The sequence below is a fragment of the Contarinia nasturtii genome, unplaced genomic scaffold (assembly GCF_009176525.2).
Source record: "Contarinia nasturtii isolate CC-2019 unplaced genomic scaffold, AAFC_CNas_1.1 Cnas_scaffold_129, whole genome shotgun sequence".
In the NCBI taxonomy this organism is placed as follows: domain Eukaryota; kingdom Metazoa; phylum Arthropoda; class Insecta; order Diptera; family Cecidomyiidae; genus Contarinia; species Contarinia nasturtii.
Window position 1 is genome coordinate 12103477 of NW_022197486.1, and position 7254 is coordinate 12110730.

At 32.5% G+C, this 7254-nt stretch overlaps 1 long non-coding RNA gene across 1 annotated transcript; it reads right to left on the bottom strand.

The window, feature by feature from the left end:
- Positions 1-5228: 5228 nt before the first annotated feature.
- On the bottom strand, positions 5229-7248 carry LOC116343245. Its single transcript, XR_004201314.1, has 3 exons — positions 6987-7248; positions 6133-6324; positions 5229-5992 (listed from the first exon to the last, which is right to left on the bottom strand). It is a non-coding gene; the product is annotated as an uncharacterized LOC116343245 (long non-coding RNA).
- Positions 7249-7254: the final 6 nt, after the last annotated feature.

The window sequence follows — 7254 nt, forward strand, 5'->3', positions numbered from 1 at the left end:
TTGATTTGTTCAACAAGTTGTTCAATTGTTTTTAAATGGTTTCAAGTAAACTTCAATTTTCCAATAATAACATATAATAATTGAAATTAAAGGTTGTGTACTTTTGGCCTTCATAACTTCACCGTGACATTTTTTTAAATTAAAATATGTCATATTGTTAATTTGGCTCAAAAGCCCCTGGGAAATCGAAAGAATTTCTCTCGGAAAAGCCCCAGAATTTTTTTTTCCAACTCGAAAATTTTGCACTATTTGTAGATTAGTTTGTGGTATTTTTAAATCCGTTCTTCAGGCAGACCCTTGATCAAAATTGTCAATAGTGCCCACTGAGTTCAACTCAGTGAGTTGAGATTGAGCAATTCTTCAAATGCAATTTTTTTAAAATCTTCCTCAGAACTATTTGACTTATTTTGATCATATTTTCATACATTATTACAGTTTTTTTTGGTCACTAAGATATTAGAATTTTTGAAAAAAAAAAAAAAAAAATTATATTCATATGATATCTCAAGAAAAATTTCTTTCGAAAAAATATTACAATACTAAATGAAAAACAGAAAGACTACCTACTACAAATTAAAAGGATTTATGGGCAAATGAACAAGGTAAAAATATTCATGCAGTCTAGACTTTTGTTATGTACATGTATTTGAATTTTACAGTTTCATTCTCATTCGGGATCGATGCTGAAAATAAATAGGATTCCAATCGAGAAAGAAATAAAAAAACGAACTTTTTATATGCGCGCGTGACAGTTCATGACCCTTTTTCACAAGCTTGATTCAAAGTTTTATAAAGCAAATATGAGTCAAAGAAATTGGCAAATGCTCTTCTATGACGAACGGCGACATAGAAATAAATTGGTTTTGCAGTTATGTGGAAAAATGAACATCGTTGACTCGTTCTATCTTTCTTTCTCTCGTTTGTGATTTAATCAATGAACATTTTGAATTCAATTTTAAGATTTAATTTGTGTTGATGTTTGGGTCAGTTTTTTTCGTTTGACAATATTTTTTTCTTCTGTCGTTGGCACATTATACAATTTTCTGTTTACGGCATCCCATGCATAAAAGCAGAAAATTCGGACGAAAATGAAATTGAACAATATCAAATAAGGCATATGATTTTGCCAATTTTGGATATGACACTTTTCATTGTTGAAAAAAAATCATCAATGAATTCAGAGGAAAAAAATAGATTTCGGTTTATATTAACTTTTTGAACCATTTAATTCCAATAGGATACGATAGACAACCGCGCAAATTCCAAGAGTTTCTTTAAACAAAATAACTGATTTAATGAGCACTAAAATTAATTTTTAATTTTATTTATCACTACTTTCGTATTCATCTCATCATTTCATATTGCTTGATGTATAATCAAGCTTTAGAATCGTTTTCGGTTTGTTTGTTTGTACCACGCATAACTCAAATAAGGTATCAGCTATCAACTTGAAACCTATTTTTTCAGATTCCTGAGCCCAATCCACGAAAACCATATTTTTCTTTTTGGAAAATTCGTCCAAGAAATTTATTTTTCTTGTAAATGAGGTTTCTCCTAAGAATTTGTATGGGAACTTCAAGACAACTTGATTTGTACGTTGTAACTCGAGTTCAAATTCTACGATTTTGATTAAAATTGCTCATTTTGTAGGTCTTTATCTGCCCTTTCGAAAAAACATTGCCAGAATACTAGATCGACCTTGTGAATAGTAGCTCTAGTACAGCGAACTATCACATTTCTGTGTATTTTCATGAATTTTAAAGCAAAAGTCATTATAACTCGAGTTTAAATTCTACGATTTTGATTAAAATTGCTAAATGTGTAGCTCTCTCGAAAAAACATACCCAGAATACCCGATCGACCTTGTGACAACTGGCTCTAGTACAACAAAGTACCGAGTTTCTGTGTATTTTCGGGAATTTTCAAACAAACGTCGCTATAAATCGAGTTCAAATTCTACGATTTTGATTAAAATCGCTCAGTTTGTAGGTCTTCAGATACCCTTTCGAAAAAACATACCCAGAATACTCAATCGACCTTGTGAATAGTAGCTCTAGTACAACAAACTACCGAATTTCTGTGTATTTTCATGAATTTTTTGACGAAAGTCGATATGGCTCGAATTCAAATCATATAATTTTGATTAAGTTGGTTAATTTTTCTGCGGATCTCTGGGGCTTTAAAATATTTTTTGAATTCCACTCGTTTATGCATCGATACATCAAGCATTACTTCCAAGTCCTTTGGCATCTGCTATAAACAAACTTCACGCACTGTGGATATTAATCGGTCCGGGTAATCGGGCCCATGAATCGTGCGTTGAAGTTGTCGGATGTGTTCTGCGAACACCGTGCGTAACACGATAGAATTCCAAATTCGATTTTATCGAAAAATCGTAGTTTTAAAAGCATTACTGTGCACTATTTATCGTCCTATCAGAATCGTTCGTTTTAGCTTTTCGACAGATATATGGCAAAAATCATACGATGCTTTGACCAAAATACTTATAAACGCCTTTAAACAATATGATCTGGCAGTGCACAAAATAACACATATTGTTACGGATGGTGGAAGCATCTTTTTCAAAGCGTTTCGAGTTTATGCCATTTATGCAATACGAAGGTGAATTTCTCGAAATTTATCGAATGCAATCAACTTGATTTCAATGGGCGTGCAATGGAATTTAATAACGAAGAATTCGAATATAATTTTGACGAATCGGGTCATGAAATTGATCATTTTCGCTTCAATGAACAAATTAATCATACCGACAATTGATGAATTTTTTTTAAATAAATGAGCAAAATATCTTATTATTTATCTTAAAAAATAAAGATAAGATACCAAAAAAAAGCCAAAAGATAAGATAAAGATAAGATGATTTTTTAAGTTTCTAAAATCATCTAGATAAGATAAAAGATAGTATCTATCTTATCTTATCTTACTATCTCAAACGAGATAAGATATCTTTACCAAACACTGGCTTGTAAGCATGCCAGTTACCATTTGCATAGACAAATGGAAAAAATAGACACAAAAATGTTTGTGTGCCATGACCATGGTTCAATATAGCGTAGGAATTGTTTGAAATATTTGTCCATTGCCATCAACTTTTCGCTCGTTTAAGATTTTCTCTTAAAAAAAGGCATTCCACTCAATCAAATATTTACTTCGTTTCTTTCCCTCTCTTTTTCACCTTAAAGTTTTCACTTGTACCCCGAAGCTTATTTATGCTCCTCATTGAAACTATTTCGCGTCAAGTTGGAATGCAGATTAAAAATTAATTTAATTATATTTTATAAGAAAGTTTTGAGATGTCATTTCATCAATTTTTATCGGTGTAATTTTCCGTTTCGTTGCAGTTGCACATGAATTTCCATGAATTTTCGCTCAGAACATTTCGGTTGGCTGAATGGCAGTCAGCATGCATGTGAATTCTCGATAAGACTATTATTGTGTAGAAGAACTGGTGCTGCATCTCAATGGTCGGGAATGAAGCATCTCAAATGACATTTGGTTTTTTTGTTGGTTTTGCCGCAAACTTGGTGATGCCGCTGTACATGAATGCAAAACTAATTTCACATCCAAGCACTCATACACATACAACTTATATCATATTACGTACGAACTTGAAAACAAAAGGCAATGCGAACGGCCTAAACGGCAGACGCGTTTTACAAAATCAAAACGCAAAAACACGAACCAAGAAATCGAGAATAATGGTGACATTTTTTAAAAGTTTAAAACGTGATTTCAGAATATTGTATGAATTAAATCCTCAAACATTAAAATTCAAATGGTTGATGCATTGCACATGCGATGAGATGGAGATTACGGCTATTGTCCACTTGCCTATGGCACTATAATACCAATGAATAATCCTCGACATGTTTTGCTTGCATACACACATTCAACGAAATTGCCGTTCGAAATGAGACTTTGGCATATTCATTTGGTACATACATGCACATCAACGTCATTTATGCTTCAAACACAAAACACTGTATTACCGGACACAATATCACTATTTACTATGCTTAAATTAATTCGATTATTTCTGAACTCACGCAGTCGCGCATCAAATACATATACAGCAATCCTTTTGTACAGGCCATATTTTGAAATGAATGGAAACAATGACACTTTTCATGTGTAATAACCAAAAATGGCCTAAAACCACAATATCTCTCTGAATATTTCAATTTTTCGACAATTTTCTTTTTTTTTTTTTTGCGGTAAATCAAGAGAGCAACTCTTCAACGTGTACTATACCTTGTGTGGATCATCATAATTCAATCTTTTGCATGAAGGACCAAACAAAACCACAACTTTAAATCCATATAATATGAATAATTTCTTGAATACATTCATAACAGCTGCTTCATTTTGTTATATCTCAAGTCGAAATAATTTAATTATTATTTAATTAAAATTAATAATATAAATTCAAACCAAATTTATTCAACTCATGTTAATATTAATTTCAATTTGATGGCATTGCGCTAGTAGTAGTCGTTAGTTCAATACATTTCATTTTAATGCATTTTGATAACAGATTTTGCATTAAACATAGACTTAAACATTGATTTTACGATTAACATGATTCGATGAACTTTCTGTTAAAGAACATGTGGAGAATTCAGTTGAACGCTTTAAAGTTCGCCCATGTGGAGCAAAAACCAAGCTTTCGCACAGCTTTTTCTGATTTGAAAATAAAAGCTTCCGATAAATTTCGGATAGAACTTATATCGGATAACGCAATAGATTTCGCAGTTTTAAGTTTGCGTATATGGAGTAAAGTAAAAACTGACATATGCGATTTTGCCAAAGCTTTCTTTAAAACAAAATAAAAAAGAAAATGTTATTGAAGCTTTAGTTCGCATTTTCAAGGTCATTTGTCAAGGAGAACACGGTTCCGGTAGAAATTGAAACCCGTTTCTACAAAAAAGTAACCAAACTTAAATTTAATATCATAACCGTTATTTTTCGTTCAAAGTTTTTTTACGTGATTTTATAAAAGTCGAAATATTGCATCTTTTTAGTAAACACATTGTAGTTTCTCTATTTGTTGGACATCAATAATTTTCACTCATGGTTGAAATAGTTCCAGTGAAACTCATGGTAGTTTTGCATGTCTTCAATTAATAAGGACATTTTTGTAAATCAAGTTTCATCATTAAATGAATGTCCCAATTATAAATGAGTGGAAGCATTAATAACTCATTTCATCTTATCCAACAAATCGTATATTTTTATTTTATTAATTTGAAATAATACATTTCATTAAGGATGATTAGACTTTGCTATATATAAATTGGGATCTAGAGCCAATAAAATATACTTGTTATCTCTTGAAAATTGGAAGAAAAAAAAATTAGCGTTCGTAATACAAAAATAGAAATGTTTAAATTAACGATAATAAAATTGACAATGTTGTGGCACAAAAAGAGAATCAAGAGTGTGTTCACCGACTTGTTGAGTGAGCGTGGTGTTACAATGGAAAAAGCGTTCAATGAGTGTTTCATCTCGCCGTACGACGTCATTTAAAATTTAATTATTACACAAGAAAATTGATTAGTTCATTATAAGTGATTAGTGACTTTTAGTGATAGTTTTTGCATTCCAATGAAAACAAATGCAAATTTTTCATGTTCCAAAAATTTCCCTTCCTTCCTTGGACTGTTAGAAAACATATTTGCGTTTGAAATGCACTTGTTAGTAGTACAGAAAATAAAATGGGTAAAATGTATATATGTCGTGCCCTTTCAGTAAATCGTTGTTCTTCGATTATTGGCTGTGCTATTTTGTGCAGTAAAGTTGTCTCGACTCGAGTGCACTTAATATTTTGGTTGGTCTTTTACATAATCGTACATGGCATAGCACAACATAATGGCAAACATACTGGTACAACAGCAGCCCCAGATTTGCTTGCACTCTTCGATTTACTTTCGGCTTCATATTCATATTTGCCGCTACCCTTGGCCCAACCACCCTACAATGAAAATGGTTTATCGCATATATTAAGGAAAAAAAATTATAATATCATAAAATGAGAAAGTAACAAACAAACACATTCGCATGAGAAATTGGTGTAATTTGGTTTATTACTATGTAGTAACATGTGCTATTTACCTTTGCTCTCCAGGCGGCTTGAGCTTCACTCTTGGCGAATAGTTCCTGACCAGGCGGATAGTATACGGGTGGGCCAGCAATATTTTTTGTGGGAGCTTTTGGCTCAACAACTGGTATTCCTTTATTGGTGGCCAATGCAGTGTTGACCTCTTTTCGTGCCACATACGGTTCCTCATCACCTCGTCCAGTATTCTATATTTTTAAGATTTCGATTAAAAAACACATTATTCGAATTAAGCAGTGACTGGGGGGGTTTCAAAAGAATTTTTAGTTTCAGAAACCAATTTAATGCGAATACTTTAACATAATTTCGTTTTCAATGGTACTATGACAAAATAGCAAGAAAAACATGGACGCATGTATTCATTTAATGAATGTATAATTAAAATGGTGAATACATATAGAATTGAATTTGAACTTTTCATCACGCAAAACTATTTATTTTATGAAAAAATTGCATAAAACTTTCTGCCCAACAGCATATACACTATACAATTAAAAGCAGACGAGAGAGAGAGAGGGGGGAGGGGGAGAGAGATAATGCAGAGAAGGCCAATAGATTATAAAACAAAGTTTTCAAATCTGAATTCATTGTTATTTTATCGGCTCTAGAATGTTCTCAAACTATTTTCACAGTGTATATAGATTTTAGAGGATTTTATCGTATACGTATGAGTAAGGTACGATGATGATGATATTACGGCGGCCAACAAAATAAAATTTTATGTCAAATGCAGTGAAAGAGTGTTGTTGTGTGTAGCATGAAATTTCTTCTGTTCGCATTGATGTGATAAATTTCAATTGTATGCAGTTTGAATAAAGTAGTAAGTATTGTGTGTTTGAGCATTATTTACCTCATCAAATGAAGCTAACAATTGACCTAGATGCTTGGGAGGGCCATCAACTTGGTTTGGTTGTTGATGTTGGATGCCATCGGTTGGAAATGGAGCCAACAATACTTCACGTTCGGGTCGATTGTGTGCATTGGTCGTGGTCGTTGTTGATGATGCTGAATATTTGTAATATTTATTTGTTGTTGGTTCACTCGTTGTTGGTGGTAATACGGATGGCGGTGATGTTGGTTCAACAACATACCGATCATGTGGCAAATATTCTTTTCCG